This window comes from Bubalus bubalis, chromosome 2 (genome assembly GCF_019923935.1).
Source record: "Bubalus bubalis isolate 160015118507 breed Murrah chromosome 2, NDDB_SH_1, whole genome shotgun sequence".
NCBI classification, from domain to species: Eukaryota; Metazoa; Chordata; class Mammalia; order Artiodactyla; family Bovidae; genus Bubalus; species Bubalus bubalis.
This window is the reverse complement of record NC_059158.1, coordinates 48,779,968-48,800,703: the sequence shown is the minus strand read 5'-3', so window position 1 is coordinate 48,800,703 and position 20,736 is coordinate 48,779,968. Positions and strand designations below refer to the sequence as shown.

The following is a 20,736-nucleotide window of genomic DNA, read 5'->3' as shown; positions in this document are numbered from 1 at the left end:
TATTTAAGACAATGTGATATTGGTATAGAAATAGACAATTCAGCCACTCAAACAGAACAGAGAACCCAGAAATGGGTCTATAGTTATAAAGAAGCCTGGTATCTGACAGGTCCACTGTACAACTCAGTGGAGAAAAGATGGGTGGTACTAAATGGTGCTGGAACAGTTGGTTTTGGGAGAAATTCTACTTCCTACCTCCTCCTGTCCACAAAAATCAATTCCAGATAATTTAATGACAACTGTGAGCTGCAAAAATAAGAGTTCAGAACAATATATAGATGTTCTTGATGTAGCAAAGAATTTCTTTTTTTTTTTTTTTTTTTTTTTTTTTAATTTTATTTTATTTTTAAACTTTACATAACTGTATTAGATTTGCCAAATATCAAAATGAATCTGCCACAGGTTTACATGTGTTCCCCATCCTGAACCCTCCTCCCTCCTCCCTCCCCATTCCATCCCTTTGGGTCGTCCCAGTGCACCAGCCCCAAGCATCCAGTATCGTGCATCGAACCTGGACTGGCAACTCATTTCATACATGATATTTTACATGTTTCAATGCCATTCTCCCAAATCTTCCCACCCTCTCCCTCTCCCACAGAGTCCATAAGACTGTTCTATACATCAGTGTCTCTTTTGCTGTCTCGTACACAGGGTTATTGTTACCATCTTTCTAAATTCCATATATATGTGTTAATATACTGTATTGGTGTTTTTCTTTCTGGCTTACTTCACTCTGTATAATAGGCTCCAGTTTCATCCACCTCATTAGAACGGATTCAAATGTATTCTTTTTAATGGCTGAATAATACTCCATTGTGTATATGTACCACAGCTTTCTTATCCATTCATCTGCTGATGGACATCTAGGTTGCTTCCATGTCCTGGCTATTATAAACAGTGCTGCAATGAACATTGGGGTACTCGTGTCTCTTTCCCTTCTGGTTTTCTCAGTGTGTATGCCCAGCAGTGGGATTGCTGGATCATAAGGCATGTCTATTTCCAGTTTTTTAAGGAATCTCCACACTGTTCTCCATAGTGGCTGTACTAGTTTGCATTCCCACCAACAGTGTAAGAGGGTTCCCTTTTCTCCACACCCTCTCCAGCATTTATTACTTGTAGACTTTTGGATTGCAGCCATTCTGACTGGTGTGAAATGGTACCTCATAGTGGTTTTGATTTGCATTTCTCTGATAATGAGTGATGTTGAGCATCTTTTCATGTGTTTGTTAGCCATCTGTATGTCTTCTTTGGAGAAATGTCTATTTAGTTCTTTGGCCCATTTTTTGATTGGGTCATTTATTTTTCTGGAGTTGAGCTGTAGGAGTTGCTTGTATATTCTGGAGATTAGTTGTTTGTCAGTTGCTTCATTTGCTATTATCTTCTCCCATTCTGAAGGCTGTCTTTTCACCTTGCTAATAGTTTCCTTTGATGTGCAGAAGCTTTTAAGGTTAATTAGGTCCCATTTGTTTATTTTTGCTTTTATTTCCAATATTCTGGGAGGTGGGTCATAGAGGATCCTGCTGTGATGTATGTCAGAGAGTGTTTTGCCTATGTTCTCCTCTAGGAGTTTTATAGTTTCTGGTCTTACGTTTAGATCTTTAATCCATTTTGAGTTTATTTTTGTGTATGGTGTTAGAAAGTGTTCTAGTTTCATTCTTTTACAAGTGGTTGACCAGAGTTCCCAGCACCACTTGTTAAAGAGATTGTCTTTAATCCATTGTATATTCTTGCCTCCTTTGTCGAAGATAAGGTATCCATATGTGCGTGGATTTATCTCTGGGCTTTCTATTTTGTTCCATTGATCTATATTTCTGTCTTTGTGCCAGTACCATACTGTCTTGATAACTGTGGCTTTGTAGTAGAGCCTGAAGTCAGGTAGGTTGATTCCTCCCGTTCCATTCTTCTTTCTCAAGATCGCTTTGGCTATTCGAGGTTTTTTGTTTTTCCATACAAATTGTGAAATTATTTGTTCTAGCTCTGTGAAGAATGCTGTTGGTAGCTTGATAGGGATTGCATTGAATCTATAGATTGCTTTGGGTAGTATACTCATTTTCACTACATTGGTTCTTCCAATCCATGAACATGGTATATTTCTCCATCTGTTAGTGTCCTCTTTGATTTCTTTCACCAGTGTTTTATAGTTTTCTATATATAGGTCTTTAGTTTCTTTAGGTAGATATATTCCTAAGTATTTTATTCTTTCCGTTGCAATGGTGAATGGAATTGTTTCCTTAATTTCTCTTTCTGTTTTCTCATTATTAGTGTATAGGAATGCAAGGGATTTCTGTGTGTTGATTTTATATCCTGCAACTTTACTATAGTCATTGATTAGTTCTAGTAATTTTCTGGTGGAGTCTTTAGGGTTTTCTATGTAGAGGATCATGTCATCTGCAAACAGTGAGAGCTTTACTTCTTCTTTTCCAATTTGGATTCCTTTTATTTCTTTTTCTGCTCTGATTGCTGTGGCCGCAAAGAATTTCTTAAACAAGTCATTAAGGAAAAGCACAAACTGGGGGATGGATAATGGTGACGGTTGCACAAAAATGTGAAGAAACTTAATGCCACTGAGCTGTACACTTTAAAACGGTAAATTTTATTCATTTTAGCACAATTTCTTTTTAAAAAACACAAGGTATAAAAAGAAACTTGATAATATTAACTACACTAAAAATTAAGAAATTTATTTTTTAAGTGTTACTGGAGCATAGTTGATTCACAATGTTGTGTTAGATGTACAGCAAAGTGAATCACATTTCCACTTTTTTAGATTCCTTTCCCACACAGGCTATTACAAGGTATTGAGAAGAGCTCCCTGTGCTATACAGTAGGTCCTTGTTAGTTATCTATTTTATATGTAGTTGTGTGTATATGTAAATCCCAGTCTCCCAAATTATCCGTACCCTTTCTTTTCCCTCTGGTAACTATTTGTTCTTATATCTATGACTCTATTTCTGTTTTGTAAATAAGTTCAAGGAACTTAACTTTAAAAAGGACATAAATGTACATTTTTAAACCAACTGCAAGTTGGAAAAAGGAAATTGTCAGAAATAACACAGAGTTAGTATACAAATGTAATCAATAAGAGAAAGGCAAAAACACAGTGGAAAAGAGGGCAAAAAAACCTTCAACAGATGCTTCACAGCAGAGGAAACATAAATGACCAATAAAATATAAAAATATGTTCACCACATTAGTAATTGGGGAAATGCAAATTAAAACCACAATGAGATAAATCTTGTATGCCCGTCAAATGAACAAAAGTTTTCAAGTTTGAAAATATTGTGTGGCCAAGGAACTCATATACTGCCGGTGGAAGTATTAATTGATGAAACTACTTTGAGAACAATTTGACGTCATCTGGAAAATTTGACCATTTGTCCCAGTATTGTAATTCATATTGTAATTCTACTGTAAGTATATTCTCTGGAGAGATTTTTGTACATAGACATCAAACAACATTGACAAGAATGTTTATATCAACATCAAGATATTAAAATGTTGGAAAGTTGCCATCATCAGGAAAACGGTAAATTAACTATAGTCCATTCACACAGTGGAATATAAAAAACAACAGCAAAACTGAATGAACTACAATTAAATGCATAAGCATTGATGAATCCCAAAAAGATGGTATTAACTGAAAAAGCAGGTTGCAGGAGAATCCACACGTGCTGGGATCTTCCACGAGATGCCTCAGCTGGCTGGCTCACCTTCTCTCCTGGTTTTTGTTTCTGGCTTCTGCGACTCGTCCTCTTGTGCATTAGGCCTCTGGAAATTCTACAGGACGAGACCCAACTGGATGGGGGAAGGAGAAGAGACCCTGAGACAACATACCTGCGCCCCTGGCTGCCTCCTCACAAGGCTGCCTGTGTCCCTAGGCCTGGCTCTGCCCCTCGAGGTAACCGCCGGAAAGGACCTCCTTCTTCACATTGCACGGCTCCGTGGGGTAACCGTGTTGACTTTGCTGAAGCCCGACTTGAGTCCACTATGCACCCTCCAGATTCCTTTCTCCTACATCTTCGCAAACAGTCTGTGCAAAAACCATCTTTGAGTCCACCTGTTTTGAGTTTGCCATCTGTCTCTTGCTGGACCCTGATGAATACAAATCAGTATTAATATGAAAGCTTTTTAAAAACGTGAAATAATATATTCTTTAGGTGAAATTGTCAAAAAAGCAAGAGAGAAATCAATATCAAACTCAAGATACTAGTTAACTCTTGGGACAGGGAAAGGATGCACTGTTGTGGACACAGGGGTTTGAAGGTTTTCCTGTGGTTCCGGGATGTATGCTCAACAGTAGCTATATGAATTGAGTTGAGTTCAGTTCAGTCACTCAGTTGTATCTGACTGTTTGTGACCCCAAACAGCACACCAGGCTTCCCTGTCCATCACCAGCTCCCAGAGCTTGCGCAAACTCATGTCCATTGAGTCGGTGATGCCATCCAAATATCTCATTCTCTCCTTCTCCTCCTGCCTTCGATCTTTCACAGCATCAGGCTCTTTTCCAATGAGTCAGTTCTTCGCATCAGGTGGCCAAAGTATCGGAACTTCACCTTCAGCATCAGTCCTTCCAATGAATATTCAGGAATGATTTCCTTTAGGATTGACTGGTTTGAACTCCTTGCAGTCCAAGGGGCTCTCAAGAGTCTTCTCCAGCACCACAGTTCAAAAGCAGCAATTCTTCAGCGCTCAGCTTTCTTTATAGTCCAATTCTCACATCCGTATATGACTACTGGAAAAATGATAGCTTTGACTAGATGGACCTTTGTGGGCAAAGTAATGTCTCTGCTTTTTAATATGCTGTCTGGGTTTGTCCTAGCTTTTCTTCCAAGGAGCAAGCATCTTTTAATTTCATGGCTACAGTCACCATCTGCAGTGATTTTGGAGCCCAAGAAAATAAAGACTATCACAGTTTCCATTGTTTCACCATCTGTTTGCCATGAAGTCAGGGGACCAGATGCCATGATCTTCATTTTTTGAATGTTGAGATTTAAGCCAGCTTTTTCACTCTCCTCTTTAACTTTCATTAAGAGGCTCTTTACTTCTTCGCTTTCTGCCATAAGAGTGGTGTCATCTGGATATCTGAGGTTATTCATATTTCTCTCGGCAATCTTGATTCTAGTTTGTGCTTCTTCCAGCCCGGCATTTCGCATAATGTACTCTGCATAGAAGTTAAATAGATTCAAAACACATAGATTCAAGGGATTAGATCTGATAGAGTGCCTAGAGAACTATGGACAGAGGTTCATGACATTGTCCAGGAAGCAGTGATCAAGACCATCCCCAAGAAAAAGAAATGCAAAAAAGCAAAATGGTTGTCTGAAGAGGCCTTACAAAGAGCTGAGAAAAGAAGAGAACCTAAAGGCAAAGGAGAAAAGGAAAGATATACCCATTTGAATGCAGAGTTCCAAAAAATAGCAAAGAGAGATTTAAAAAAAAAAAAAACCCTTCCTCAGTGACCAATGCAAAGAAATAGAGAAAAACAACAGAATGGGAAAGACTAGAGATGTCTTAAAGAAAATTAGAGATACGAAATGAACATTTCATGCAAAGATGGGCACAATAAAGGACAGAAATGGTATGGACCTAACAAAAGCAGAAGAAATTAAGAAGAGATGGCAAGAATAAACAGAAGAACTATACAAAAAAGATTTTCATGACCCAGATAACCATGATGGTGTGATCACTCACCTAGAGCCAGACATCCTGGAATGTGAAGTCAAGTGGGCCTTAGAAAGCATCACTACAAACAAAGCTAGTGGAGGTGATGGAATTCCAGTTGAGCTGTTTCAAATCCTAAAAGATGATGCTGTGAAAGTGCTGCACTCAATATGCCAGCAAATTTGGAAAACTCAGCAGTGGCCACAGGACTGGAAAAGGTCAGTTTTCATTCCAATCCCAAAGAAAGGCAATGCTAAAGAATGTTCAAACTACTGCACAATTGCACTCATCTCACACACTAGTAAAGTAATGCTCAAAATCCTCCAAGCCAGGTTTCAATGGTATGTGAACTGAGAACTTCCATATGTTCAAGCTGGATTTAGAAAAAGCAGAGGAACCAGAGATCAAAATGCCAACATCCATTGGATCATAGAAAAAGCAAGGGTGTTCCAGAAAAACATCTACTTCTGCTTTATTGACTATGCCAAAGCCTTTGACTGTGTGGATCACAATAAACTGTGGAAAATTCTTCAAGAGATGGGAATACCAGACCACCTGACCTGTCTCCTAAGACATCTGTATGCAGGTCAAGAAGCAACAGTTAGAACTGGACATGGAACAATAGACTGTTTCCAAATCAGGAAAGGAGTACATCAAGGCTGTATATTGTCACCCTGCTTATTTAACTTATATACAGAGTACATCATGTGAAATGCTGGGCTGGATGAAGCACAAGGTGGAATCAAGATTGCTGGGAGAAATATCAATAGCCTCAGATATGCAAATGACACCACCCTTATGACAGAAAGCAAAGAAGAACTAAAGAGTCTCTTAATGAAAGTGAAAGAGGAGAGTGAAAATGTTGTCTTAAAACTCAACATTCAGAAAACTAAGATCATGGCATCTGGTCCCATAACTTCATGGCAAATAGATGGGGAAACAATGGAAACAGTGACAGACTTTATTTTGGGGGGCTCCAAAGTCACTGCAGATGGTGACCACAGCCAAGAAATTAAAAGATGCTTGCTCCTTGGAAGAAAAGCTATGACCAACCTAGACAGGATATTAAAAAGAAAAGACATTACTTTGCTGACAAAGGTCCATCTAGTCAAAGCTATGGTTGATCCAGTAGTCACATATGGATGTAAAAGTTGGACTGTAAAGAAAGCTGAGCACCAAAGAATTGATGCTTTTGAACTGTGGTGTTGGAGAAGACTCTTGAGAGCCCCTTGGACTGCACGGAGATCCAACCAGTCCATCCTAAAGGAAATCACTCCTGAATATTCATTGGAAGGACTGATGCTGAAGCTAAAGCTCCAATACTTTGACCACCGTGCAAAGAGCTGACTCATTGGAAAAGACCCTGATGCTGGGAAAGATTGAAGGAAGGAAGAGAAGGGGACAACAGAGGATAAGATGTTTGGATGGCATCACCGACTTCATGGACATGAGTTTGAGCATGCTCTGGGAGTTGGTGATGGACAGGGAAGCCTGGCATCCTACAGTCCATGGGTCACAGAGTCGGACATGACTGAGGAACTAAACTGAACTGATAGAAGTTAAATAAACAGGGTGACAATACTTGACATACTCCTTTCCCAATTTGGAACCAGTCCATTGTTCCCTGTCCAGTTCTAGCTGTTGCTTCTTGACATGCATAGAGATTTCTCAGGAGGCAGGTAAGGTGATCTGGTATTCCCATCTCTTGAAGAATTTTCCAGTTTGTTGTGATCCACACTGTCAAAGGCTTTGGTATAGTCAATAAAGCAGAAGTAAATGTTTTCCTGAAACTCCCTTGCTTTTCCTATGATCCAATGGATGTTGGCAATTTGATCTCTGGTTCCTCTGCCTTTTCTAAATTCAGCTTGAACATCTGCCAGTTCTCAGTTCACATACTGTTGAAGGCTGGCTTGTTGAATTTGGAGCATTACTTTGCTAGTATGTGAAATGAGTCCAATGGTGGGGAGTTTGAACATTCTTTGGCCTTGCCTTTCTTTAGGATTAATACTCTTCTTCAAGCGGTAGGTATATGTATAGTGGACATTTAAGAGGTACACAAACATTCCTCTTTAAATTCTTCTTCAAGCGGTAGGTATATGTATAGTGGACATTTAAAAGGAAAACACAGCAGGGATAGCCCAAGAAACAGGAGAGCCCAGTCATTCTCCTTGTGGGACTGTACTGGGAAATCTGGGGAGTAATTTTCACTCCTATCTCCTGCTCCCTCCACACCAGACCTCATCCTCACTTCCTAACCTTCCAAAACCCTTCTCTCTTCTTAGACCCAAGATAGGGCTGACTGGTAGGAGGGACTGAGGTGTCAGAGCAGAGACTACTGAAGGCTTGGGATGGGGGTTTCCTGCAGACAGCCATTCACAGCTGGGATCCCCTGTCTTCCATCCCAGGGTCCTGGCACCAGGGCCTCACCGTGACAACACAGGTCTTTCTCCTGCTTACCTGTCTCCCTGTCTCTGAGCCTCTCAGGGGACCATATCCAGAGGCCCTTTCACTGAAAGTCACCAGCCTTGCCTCAACTGTCACACCACTTGCCAATGTAATTCACCCCTTGATATAACGACCTGGGAGGGGGATCACCTGAGCCCCCCAAGCAGTTTGTCCTACCCGACTCTCTCAGCACATGGACACATCTGCAGGAGTGTAGGGGGAGGTAGATTACTGGTCTGACCCTCTCACTTAGGGTAGCATCGTGTGGGCCAGAGGACAGAATCCTTAATATGGGCCAAGGGTAGAGGGAAGAAACTTGGGATGGGAAATATGTGGGATCTTATCTAACACCTCAGCTTCGAGTTCATTTGCCTGGGTAAGTGTGGGGGCTGGAGGGACATGGGTGTGAAATGAATCCATTGTGAACAAAGTATCCAAGAAAGCTGTTCATTTTTGGTGCTGTTTATGCAAATCGACATGGAACAACAGACTGGTTCCAAATAGGAAAAGGAGTACGTCAAGGCTGTATATTGTTACCCTGTTTATTTAAATTATATGCAGAGTACATCATGAGAAACGCTGGGCTGGAACAAACACAAGCTGGAATCAAGATTGCCAGGAGAAATGTCAATAACCTCAGATATGCAGATGACACTACCCTTATGGCAGAAAGTGAAGAGGAACTAAAAAGCCTCTTGATGAAAGTGAAAATGGAGAGTGAAAAAGTTGGCTTAAAGCTCAACATTCAGAAAACTAAGATCATGGCATCTGGTCCCATCACTTCATGGGAAACAGATGGGGAAACAGTGGAAACAGTGTCAGACTTTTCTTTTTGGGGGCTCCAAAATCACTGCGGATGGTGATTGCAGCCATGAAATCAAAAGACGCTTACTCCTTGGAAGAAAAGTTATGACCAACCTAGATAGCATATTGAAAAGCAGAGACATTACTTTGCCAACAAAGGTCTGTCTAGTCAAGGCTATGGTTTTTCCTGTGGTCATGTATGGATGTGAGAGTTGGACTGTGAAGAAGGCTGAGCACTGAAGAATTGATGCTTTTGAACTGTGGTGTTGGAGAAGACTCTTGAGAGTCCCTTGGACTGCAAGGAGATCCAACCAGTCCATTCTGAAGGAGATCAACCCTGGGATTTCTTTGGAAGGAATGATACTAAAGCTGAAACTCCAGTACTTTGGCCACCTCATGTGAAGAGTTGACTCATTCGAAAAGATTCTGATGCTGGGAGGGTTTGGGGGCAGGAGGAGAAGGGGACGACAGAGGATGAGATGGCTGGATGGCGTCACTGACTCGATGGACATGAGTCTGAGTGAACTCCGGGAGTTGGTGATGGACAGGGAGGCCTGGCGTGCTGCGATTCATGGGGTCGCAAAGAGTCGGACACGACTAAGCGACTAAACTGAACTGAACTGATGCAACTAGGAGACTAATAAAGAGAAAAAGATCTGACCTCAGTTTAGCCACATGAAAGTATCTTCAATACTGCAATCTATGAGTTCCACTTACCATTATGGATGGTACATATGGACCATAACTTTAGGCATTTGATTGCTCTCTATCAGATAAATTTTTAGCAGAATTTTTATTTTCTCAGAGTCCTGATTATTCATGCCAGGTCAGAGCATCCAAAATTGATAAGAAATACCTGTATTCATTCATCTTACAACCCAGTTTGAAGCCTAACAATTTAGTAGAATGTCCCTTATTATTCTTTCTCTGTTTACATTTAAGCTGATTGGATTCACTAGGCTAGACCAGTCTACTTGACATCATCTTTTGGTTTTAAAAGGAATATAGTTGAAGGAAGGGAACTCTCCTCAGACACAATTTTGTTTTATGCTCTATAACTGATTGCATTTTCAATGTACTGTCCATATAACTTGCTAAGTGGGAACTTCTAAGGTAAACTGGTTCTTTTACATGAATTCAGCTAGATCTTGGCAATATCCATTGTTCCTTGGATGTTTGTTCCTTGGGCCCAAACTCCTCTGAATATGTGAATTTTTAATATGAGACTAATGAGTAGACCATGAGCTCCTCGAGGCCAAGTCGACCAGCTCCTGGCGCACAGCAGATTCCAGAGTGTCTGCTGAACTGACATGAACTGTTCTGTATTTATCCCTGATTCCAGATGGGCTCTCATATGCTTTATGATGTAATCCTTCACAGGATATGTGTTTTCACTCTAGACTTTGGCTTTCCCATTCAAATTCCTGATCAAAATATTTTGTCTCTGTTGGCTGATTTTTGGAAACTGAAGTAGGTGTAAATGTGATCATGTTGTTGTGCCAAGATTTCATTCCAACTTGACGGGCTGACTGATAACCACATCCAAAAGTTAGCATCCTGAGCTAGAAGAGGATTTTAACATTTCAGAAAATGGAAATGTAAAAATAAAATCTGCCTTTACTCTGACTAATCTAAACACTTTAGAAGCAATGCTCAGGGTTATCCTAAGTACAGAGAAGAAACGGGCTTTCCTGACACACATATAACAATCTCATCTGCATTTTCTTCTCTTTAAACAGAATCTGCCAGTCAAGGGCCCAGGTGGTAAAAACTGCATCCATCTACAGGAAACATGGCTTTTTCCTTAGGAGGTTAATATTTCAGGGTTGATGCCCCAGAAGGAGTGTGTGCGTGCTCTGTGACCCAGAATGGGCTTCTCATCTACTGCTCTTTTTCCAGCCTCCCTGCCCCACAAGGCACCGGAAAGTGGCCCCAAATCAAAGTCTCCAGCTTCTTCCACAGGGACGTTCACCACCACCTCCTGCTCTCCCGACCCACCCCACGCACTCAGGCCACACAGCAACGCCCAGAACCAAGGTCAGTCTTCCTCAGAGTACATTGATGAAGGAATTAGGTTCTTTTGTCTTTTTTCCAGGAGAGTGATAGGAGCAGCTGTTTCCCTGGAAACTCAGTTTAATGACCTTCACTGTGGGAATTCTTTGTCTGCTCTGTGGAGTTGATCTGATTTTTTTTATGTTGTGTTAACTCCAGACCTTTCCAATTATATTTGTTTCCTAATAATCACAGTATGGGTATCTGTGAGGCACATTATCATGTTCATAGCAATTTCATTTACATGATCTGACCCAGGGTTTCTCAACTGAATTTCAGGGAACCTTTCATTTCAACCTTAATTTCCATTTTTTCTTTTCATTTTTTCCTTCCTTGTTTATGACAAGCTTTAAAGGAGTTTTTAAAAAGCGTATCCTGCAACAACAGGAAGCCTATGCTCTTCCACATATGCCCTCAGCTTGGCCACTGCACGTGCCACCAGTCCCACTGGTGCCCTGTGACCACCGGAAATGGCAGCTGGGCCACGTGCTCAGCCCTCCATATCCACAGCTCTGCATCCCTGGATTCAGCCAACTGAGAATGGGAAATATTGAGGAGGAAAACTTCCAGAAAGTTCCAAAGTGCAAAACCGAAATTTGTCACATGCCGGTAACATACTTACATAGCATTTACACTGTATTAAATATTGTAAATAATCTAGAGATGATTTAAAGTACATGGGAGGATTGCGTACGTTATATGCAAATATCACACTATTTTATACAAGGAACTTGAGCATGCTCAGACTTTGGTATCCACTGGGAGTCCTGGAACCAGCCCTACATATCCATCTGCTCTTAGATTATTAGTAGTTGATAAGTCAAAATTCCAGTAATCATCCTGCATCATCATTGTTCTGAATTCCAACAGTTATACAGACAAAACTAACTTCTATCTTGCAGTCATAATTTGCAATTGTAAGACATTCTCATGAAAAAGCCTTTAGTTTCTTAAGATATACAGCAAGGTTTAGTTTGATAAGAAAAGAAAACAAGCCAGTGTAGAAAAGTCAGGTACTATGGAAAGCATGATAGAGATTAACTTAAACATGAAGAGGATTCATTGTGGCAAATAAGATAAATGATACTTTTAGTTCACTGAACAAAGGGAGATTTCACCGCAGTTGGAACAGAGATTTCTGGGGAGATACTTGGGTTTTCACAGGGTTTATATTAGTAATTCAAAAGACACAGTGATTTCAAAGAACACACCCGATCCTTCCACCCAGTGCTCCATCAGTGTTGCAAGTAGAAGTATTGATCTGATTTATGGATCAATTTGCAGCAGTATATGCACAGTATGCAGAAAAGTAAACTAACAATGACATAATAAACTTATGGTTATCAAAGCAGAAGTGAGAGAGGGACAAATTAAGAGTTTGGTATCAACATAACTGTAACATAACTATCGGAGAAGGCAATGGCACCCCACTCCAGTACTCTTGCCTGGAAAATCACATGGGCAGAGGAGCCAGGTAGGCTGCAGTCCATGGGGTCACTGAGGGTCGGACACGACTGAGAGACTTCACTTTCACTTTTCACTTTCATGCATTGGAGAAGGAAATGGCAACCCACTCCAGTGTTCTTGCCTAGAGAATCCCAGGGATAGGGGAGCCTGTTGGGCTGCCGTCTATGGGGTCACACAGAGTTGGACACGACTGAAGTAACTTAGCAGTAGCAACATAACTATAAAATAGATAACCAACAAGGTCCTAGTCTATATCACAGGGAATGCCACTCAATACTTTGTAATAGTTCAAGAGGGAAAAGAATCTGAGAAAAATATATACACATACGTGTGTAATTGAGTCACTTTGCCGTACATGCAAAACTAACACAACATCGTAAATCAACTATACTTCGATTAAAAGAGAGAGAGAGAAAAAGAAAAGCCAGTCTACAAAGAAGGATATTAATTTTGTGGTACTTCTAGATTTTGCTCTCCTGCATTTCGCAGTGAACAACTAACTTCATTGGTTCTCCAATCAATTGTGATTTTAAAAAATCATTTTTAAAAAATAAATAAGTAACCACCTACATTGATGATGATTCAGGTGATGATCCACTGTGCTATCCTGCACCAGGATCCAGGGGAAAGGAGCAGTGACCCCACAAGAGACTGACCCAGACTTGCCTGGGAGTGTCAGGAGTCTCCAGAGGAGGCATATGTCAGCGGTGGCCTGCTGCAGGGTTGGGGGCACTGAGTGGAGCAGTGCGTGCATGGGAACTTTTGAAGGAGGTCGCCATTATCTTCATTACCTCCACCATAGTTTGGTCCCAGGTCAAACAACAGGGAGGGAACACAACCCAGCCCATCAACAGAAAGTTGGATTAAAGATTTACTGAGCATGGCCCCACCCTTCAGAACAAGACCCAGTTTCCTCCTCAGTCAGTCTCTCCCATCAGGAAGCTTCCATAAGCCTCTTCTTCTTATCCATCAGAGGGCAGACAGAATGAAAACCACAATCACAAAAAACTAACCAATCTGATCTCATGAACCACCGCCTTGTCTAACTCAACGGAACTATGAGCCATTCTGTGTAGGGCCACCCAAGACGGACGGGTCATGGTGGAGAGTTCTGAAAACATGTGGTTCACTGAAGAAGAGAATGGCAAACCACTTCAGTACTCTTGCCTTGAGAACCACATTAACAGTATGAAAAGGCAAAAAGATAGGACACTGAAAGATGAACTCCCAAGGTCGGTAGGTGCCCAATATATTACTGGAGATCAGTGGAGAAATAACTCCAGAAAGAATGAAGAGATGGAGCCAAAGCAAAAACAACACCCAGTTGTGGATGTGAATGCTGATAGAAGTAAAGTCCAATGCTGTTAGAGTAATATTGCATCAGTTCAGTTTAGTTCAGTTCATTTCAGTTGCTCAGTAATGTCCGACTCTTTGCAACCCCATGAATCGCAGCACGCCAGGCCTCCCTGTCCATCACCATCTCCCAGAGTTGACTCAAACTCATGTCCATCGAGTCAGTGATGCCATCCAGCCATCTCATCCTCTGTCGTCCCCTTCTGCTCTTGCCCCCAATCCCTCCCAGCATCAGAGTCTTTTCCAATGAGTCAACTCTTCACATGAGGTGGCCAAAGTACTGGAGTTTCAGCTTTAGCATCATTCCTTCCAAAGAAATCCCAGGGCTGATCTCCTTCAGAATGGACTGGTTGGATCTCCTTGCAGTCCAAGGGACTCTCAAGAGTCTTCCCCAACACCACAGTTCAAAAGCATCAATTCTTCACCGCTCAGCTTTCTTCACAGTCCAACTCTCACATCCATACATGACCACTGGAAAAACCATAGCCTTGACAAGACGGACCTTTGTTAGTAAAGTAATGTCTCTGCTTTTCAATATGGTATCTAGGTTGATCATAACTTTTCTTCCAAGGAGTAAGCGTCTTTTAATTTCATGGCTGCAGTCACCATCTGCAGTGATTTTGGAGCCCAGAAAAATAAAGTCTGACACTGTTTCCACTATTTCCCCATCTATTTCCCATGAAGTGATGGGACCAGATGCCATGATCTTAGTTTTTTGAATGTTGAGCTTTAAGCCATCTTTTTCACTCTCCTCTTTCACTTTCATCAAGAGGCTCTTTAGTTCCTCTTCACTTTGTGCCATAAGGGTGGTGTCATCTGCATATCTGAGGTTATTGACATTTCTCCTGGCAATCTTGATTCCAGATTGTGCTTCTTCCAGCCCAGCGTTTCTCATGATGTACTCTGCATATAAGTTAAATAAGCAGGGTGACAATATACAGCCTTGACATACTCCTTTTCCTATTTGGAACCAGTCTGTTGTTCCATGTCCAGTTCTAACTGTTGCTTCCTGACCTGCATATAGGTTTCTCAAGAGGCAGGTCAGGTGCTCTGGTATTCCCATCTCTTAAAGAATTTCCCAGCGTTTATTGTGATCCACACAGTCAAAGGCTTTGGCATAGTCAATAAAGCAGAAATAGATGTTTTTCTGGAACTCTCTTGCTTTATCAATGATCCAGTGGATGTTGGCAATTTGATCTCTGGTTCCTCTGCCTTTTCCAAAACCAGCTTGAACATCTGGAAGTTCACGGTTCATGTACTGCTGAAGCCTGGCTTGGAGAATTTTGAGCATTACTTTAATAGCCTGTGAGATGAGATCCTGGAATGTTAGGTCCATGAATCAAGGCAAATTGCAAGTGGTCAAACAGGAGATGGCAAGTGTGAATATCGACACTTTAGGAATCAACAAACTAAAATGGACTTGAATGGGTGAATTTAACTCAGATGACCATTATATCTACTGCTGTGGGCAAGAATCCCTTGGAAGAAATGGAGTAGCCATCACAGTCAACAAGAGTCTGAAATGTGGTACTTGGATGCAATCTCAAAAATGACAGAATGATCTCTGTTCATTTCCAAGGCAAACCATTCAATATCACAGTAATCTAAGTCTATGCCCCGACCAGTAATGCTGAAGAAGCTGAAGTTGAACAGTTCTATGAAGATCTATAACCTTCTAGAACTAACACCCAAAAAAGATGTCATTTTCATTATAGGGGCTGCTAAGTCACTTCAGTCGTGTCCGACTCTGTGCGACCCCATAGATGGCAGCCCACCCAGCTCTGCTGTCCCTGGGATTCTCCAGGCAAGAACACTGGAGTGGGTTGCCATTTCCTTCTCCATTGCGTGAAAGTGAAAAGTGAAAGTGAAGTCACTCCGTCGTGTCCAACTCGTAGCGACCCCATGGACTGCAGCCTACCAGGCTCCTCCATCCATGGGATTTTCTAGGCAAGAGTACTGGAATGGCTTGCCATTGCCTTCTCCGTTCATTATAGGGGACTGGAATGCAAAAGTAGGAAGTCAAGAAACACCTGGAGTAACAGGCAAATTTAGCCTTGGAATACGGAACGAAGCAGGGCAAAGGCTAATAGAGTTTGGCAAGAGAACACACTGGTCATAGCAAACACCTTCTTCCAATGACACAAGAGAAGACTCTACACATGGGCATCACCAGATGGTTAATACCGAAATCAGATTGATTGTATTCTTTGCAGCCAAAGATGAAGAAGCTCTATACAGTCAGCAAAAACAAGACCAGGAACTGACTGTGGCTCAGACCATGAACTCCTTATTGCCAACTTCAGACTTAAATTGAAGAAAGTAGGGAAAACCACTAACCATTCAGGTATGACCTAAATCAAATCTCTTATGATTATTCAGTGGAAGTAACAATAGACAGAGTGCCTGAAGAACTATGAACAGAGATTCATTACATTGTACAGGAGGCAGGGATCAAGACCATCCTCATGAAAAAGAAATGCAAAAAGGCAAAATGGTTGTCTGAAGAGGCCTTACAAATAGCTGTGAAAAGAAGAGAACCTAAAGGCAGAGGAGAAAAGGAAAGATATACTCATCTGAATGCAGAGTTCCAAAGAATAGCAAGGAGAGATAAGAAAGCCTTCCTCAGTGATCAATGCAAACAAATAGAGGAAAACAATAGAATGGGAAAGGCTAGAGATCTCTTCAAGAAAATTAGAGATACGAAGTGAACATTTCATGCAAAGATGGGCACAATAAAGGACAGAAATGGTATGGACCTAACAGAAGTAGAAGATATTAAGAAGGGATGGCAAGAATACACAGAAGAACTATACAAAATAGATCTTCATGATGCACATAACCATGATGGTATGATCACTCACCTAGAGCCAGACATCCTGGAATGTGAAGCCTACCGGGCCTTAGGAAGCATCACTCCAAACAAAGCTAGTGGAGGTGATGGAATTCCTGTTGAGCTATTTCAAATCCTAAAAGATGATGCTGTGAAAGAGCTGCACTCAATATACCAGCAAATTTGGAAAACTGAACAGTGGCCACAGGAGTGGAAAAGGTCAGTTTTCATTCCAATCCCAAAGAAAGGTAATGCCAAAGAATGCTCAATCTACCACACAATTGTACTCATCTCACACGCTAGCAAAGTAATGCTCAAAATTCTCCAAGCCAGGCTTCAATAGTATGTGAACTGTGAACTTCCAGATGTTCAAGCTGGATTTAGAAAAGGGAGAGGAACCAGAGACCAAATTGCCAATACCCATTGGATCATCAAAAAAGCAAGAATTCCAGAAAAACATCTATTTCTGCTTTACTGACTATGCCAAAGCCTTTCACTGTGTGGATCACAACAAACTGTGGGAAATTCTTCAAGAGATGGGAATACCAGACCACCTGACCTGCCTCTTGAGAAATCTGTATGCAGGTCAGAAAGCAACAGTTAGAACTGGACATGGAACACAGACTGGTTCCAAATAGGAAAAGGAGTTCATCAAGGCTGTATATTGTCACCCTGCTTATTTAACTTATATGCAGTGTACATCATGCGAAATCCTGGGTTGATGAAGCTCAAGCTGGAATCAAGATTGTTGGGAAAAATATCAACAATGTCAGATATGCAGATGACACCACCCTCATGGCAGAAATCGAAGAAGAACTAAAGAGCCTCTTGATGAAAGTGAAAGAGAAGAGTGAAAAAGTTGGCTCAAATCTCGACATTCAGAAAACTAAGATCATGGCATCTGGTCCCATCACTTCATGGGAAATAGATGGGGAAACAGTGGAAACAGTGACAGACATTAGTTTTGGGGGCTCCAAAATCACTGCAGATGGTGACTGCAGCCATGAAATTAAAAGATGCTTGCTGCTTGGAAGAAAAGTTATGACCAACCTAGACAGCATATTCAAAAGCAGAGACATTACTTTGTGAACAAAGGTCCGTCTAGTCAAAGCTATGGTTTTTCCAGTGGTCATGTATGGATGTGAGAGGTGGACTGTAAAGAAAGCTGAGCACCAAAAAATTGATGCTTTTGAACTGTGGTGTTGGAGAAGACTCTTGAGAGCCCCTTGAACTGCAAGGAGATCCAACCTAACCTAAATGAGATCAGTCCTGGGTGTTCATTGGAAGGACTGATGTTGAAGCTGAAACTCCAGTACTTTGGCCACCTGATGTGAAGAGCTAACTCATTTGAAAAGACCCTGATGCTGGGAAAGATTTAAGACAGGAGGAGAAGGGAACGACAGAGGATGAGATGTTTGGACGGCATCACCAATTCTATGGACATGGGTTTGAATAGAGTCCGGCAATTGGTGATGGACAGTGATGCCTGGCGTGCTGCAGTCCGTGGGGTCGCAAAGAGTCAGACACGAATGAGGGACTGAACTGAACTGAACTGAAAAAAGTGACTAAATCCTTCTGTCATTAACCTCAACATATACTCTTTAATTTTAGTAAAACATCATCTAGCAAATCAAATTACTATTGTTCATTGGAATTCTAGGCTTCTCAGGTGACACAGTGGTAAAGAATGTGCCTGCCAATGCAGGAGACTGGATTTCAATTCCTGGGTTGGGAAGATCCCCTGGAGGAGGAAATAGCAACCTACCCCAGTGTTCTTGCCTGGAAAATCCCACGGACAGAGGAGCCTGGTCGGCTATAGTCCATGAGGTCACAAAGAACTAGACACAACTGAGTAGTCTCAGGCAAAATTGCAATTCTATCAGCTTTTCAATTTTGTCTATGTTTAACATGTAAAGGTATTTAGGTTTGGGGAGATTTGTTAGTTACTCACATGGTTTCCCTGGTGGCTCAGATGGTAAAGGATTTGCCTGCCAGCGCAGGAGATGCAGGTTTGATCCCTGGGTCATCCCTGGGTCATACCCACTCCATTATTCTTGCCTGGATAATTCCATGGACAGAGGAGCCAGGTGGGCTGCAGACCTTAGGGTTGCAAAGAGTCAGACAGGACTGAGTGACTAATACACTTAGCTATTCACATATAAAAAACTATTGTAACAAGAACAAGGACATCAAAATGGTATATACTCAACTCTGGGTATCCGCGAAAATTTTGTTCCTCTTAAGGATTTCTTTACATTATCTGAGTTTGAGAGATGTAGTCTAATCGTAAATTAGATTACAGGAATACTTTTGATTTATGCTACTCAGGATAAATGCTTCTCACAGTGATTTAAAACAGTTTTCAACAAATTTAGAAATGTAAAATTAATTTAAATTTAAAAATTTTTAAATTTAAAAGTCAGTTATTACTTTCTACTCCAGAAATTATTATATTGGAATTAAGGATAATGGACTTTTATGACCGAGTTATTTCCAGAATGTATTGGCTTACGGATAGAAGTACTGGGTCTTTGAAGTGTTTATTCTGTGGGAGATAAACAATGTGATTTAAAAGCACTCTTGATAATGGCTCAAGGTAGTTTAGAACATCCATTAACCCTAATGGGTTTACAAAATATTAAAGTAGAAAAATGTGTTTTAACAGTCTTTGAGAAATAAACATAATACCTTGAGTCTTTGAGAAATAAACACAATACATTCATTGCTAAGAAATTTTCTATTTTTACCCTTTAGTAATATATGGATAACCAAGAAACAATTTTCATATCTCTTTTGGACACCCTAGTTTTTAATATACTACTTAAAATTCAATAGCTACCTTGAAATCAATGAAATTCTGAGAAAACACTGTAAAAGCAAAACTTAATGACTCAAGGATGAACTAAGGTGGAATACTTAAAAATTCAAGAGCTAAATAACTTGGAATGAAAAAAATATATATACATATGCACATAAATAATTTCCCTGGTGGTCTACTGGTGATCTAGTTAAGACTTCATGCTCCCAACGCAGAGGACCCAGGTTTGATCCCTAGTCAGGGAACTAGATCCCACAGGGCTTCCCTGGTGGCTCAGACGGTAAAGAATCTGCCTGCAATGCAGGAGACCCAGGTTCAGTCCCTGGGTCAAGAAGATCCCCTGGAGGAGAGAATGGCTACCCACCAGTATTCTTGCCCGGAGAATTCCATGGACAGAGGAACTTGGCAAGCTACAGTCTATGGGGTTGAACAGAGTCAGACACAACTGGGCCACTAACACTTTCACTTTTCACACACATATACACACACACATATATATATATATATAGAATACATATATATTCTACTTTTATATATATTAAAAAGTAATTCTGCTTAAAAAACTAAACTACATAGTAACTATTTAGCAAATATTTGTATTTCAAGGTTGCTGGGTTTTTGTTTTTGTTTTTGTTTTTGTTTTTTTGCCCTTCAGGATGTTATAAAAGGCCCAGATGAGGCAATGTTGCGTATTTGGTATCTCAAATTAGAAGTGAAATCAGTTCAGATTTGGAAGCAAGACTCTTGAGACCCCTAAAGGTGGAGGCTGAAGGTTCTTTCTTAGTCATAGAAGGTTCTATCCCAGCCAGTAACTGGGAGTATCTTCTGAAATATCTATCTTGAGTGGTTGCCATGGAGACAGCAAAGGTAAACAGAACCAGAATTGCATCAGGTTGCACTCTTTACTCATTCTTGACTTTACAGAGAGATCAGACTCTGACTCACAGGCTTTCCCCACGTCATTCTAAGATCATTTCAAATCATCGGGTATGACACTTCTAGGGCTGTTCTCCCATTCATAAGACTACTGTAGTAGACAATGATTTGAGCTCAGGGCCCACAGAAGTTTTAGCCCTGGCAGGAGAATTTAAAAGGAGAGGGTAATGAAGCCCAGAAGAAAAGGGGTCTTAACAATGGCTATCCTGTGCTTGAGATAGATAGACATCATTTCTATCTCTTGTAACAAAAACCTTTAAGGGGTAAAAAACAAAAACAAAAACCCTAAAACATCACAAGGGCCTCCCTGATAGCTCAGTTGGTAAAGAATCCACCTGCAATGCAGGAGACCCGGGTTTGATTCCTAGGT

The 20,736-nt window shown here is 41.0% G+C and overlaps 1 long non-coding RNA gene across 1 annotated transcript; it reads right to left on the bottom strand.

Annotated features, from left to right (window-relative positions):
- Positions 1-2,572: 2,572 nt before the first annotated feature.
- LOC123330422 lies at positions 2,573-18,622 on the bottom strand. The gene is made up of 2 exons (XR_006546346.1): positions 18,564-18,622; positions 2,573-4,092 (listed from the first exon to the last, which is right to left on the bottom strand). It is a non-coding gene; the product is annotated as an uncharacterized LOC123330422 (long non-coding RNA).
- Between the last annotated feature and the right edge of the window lie 2,114 nt (positions 18,623-20,736).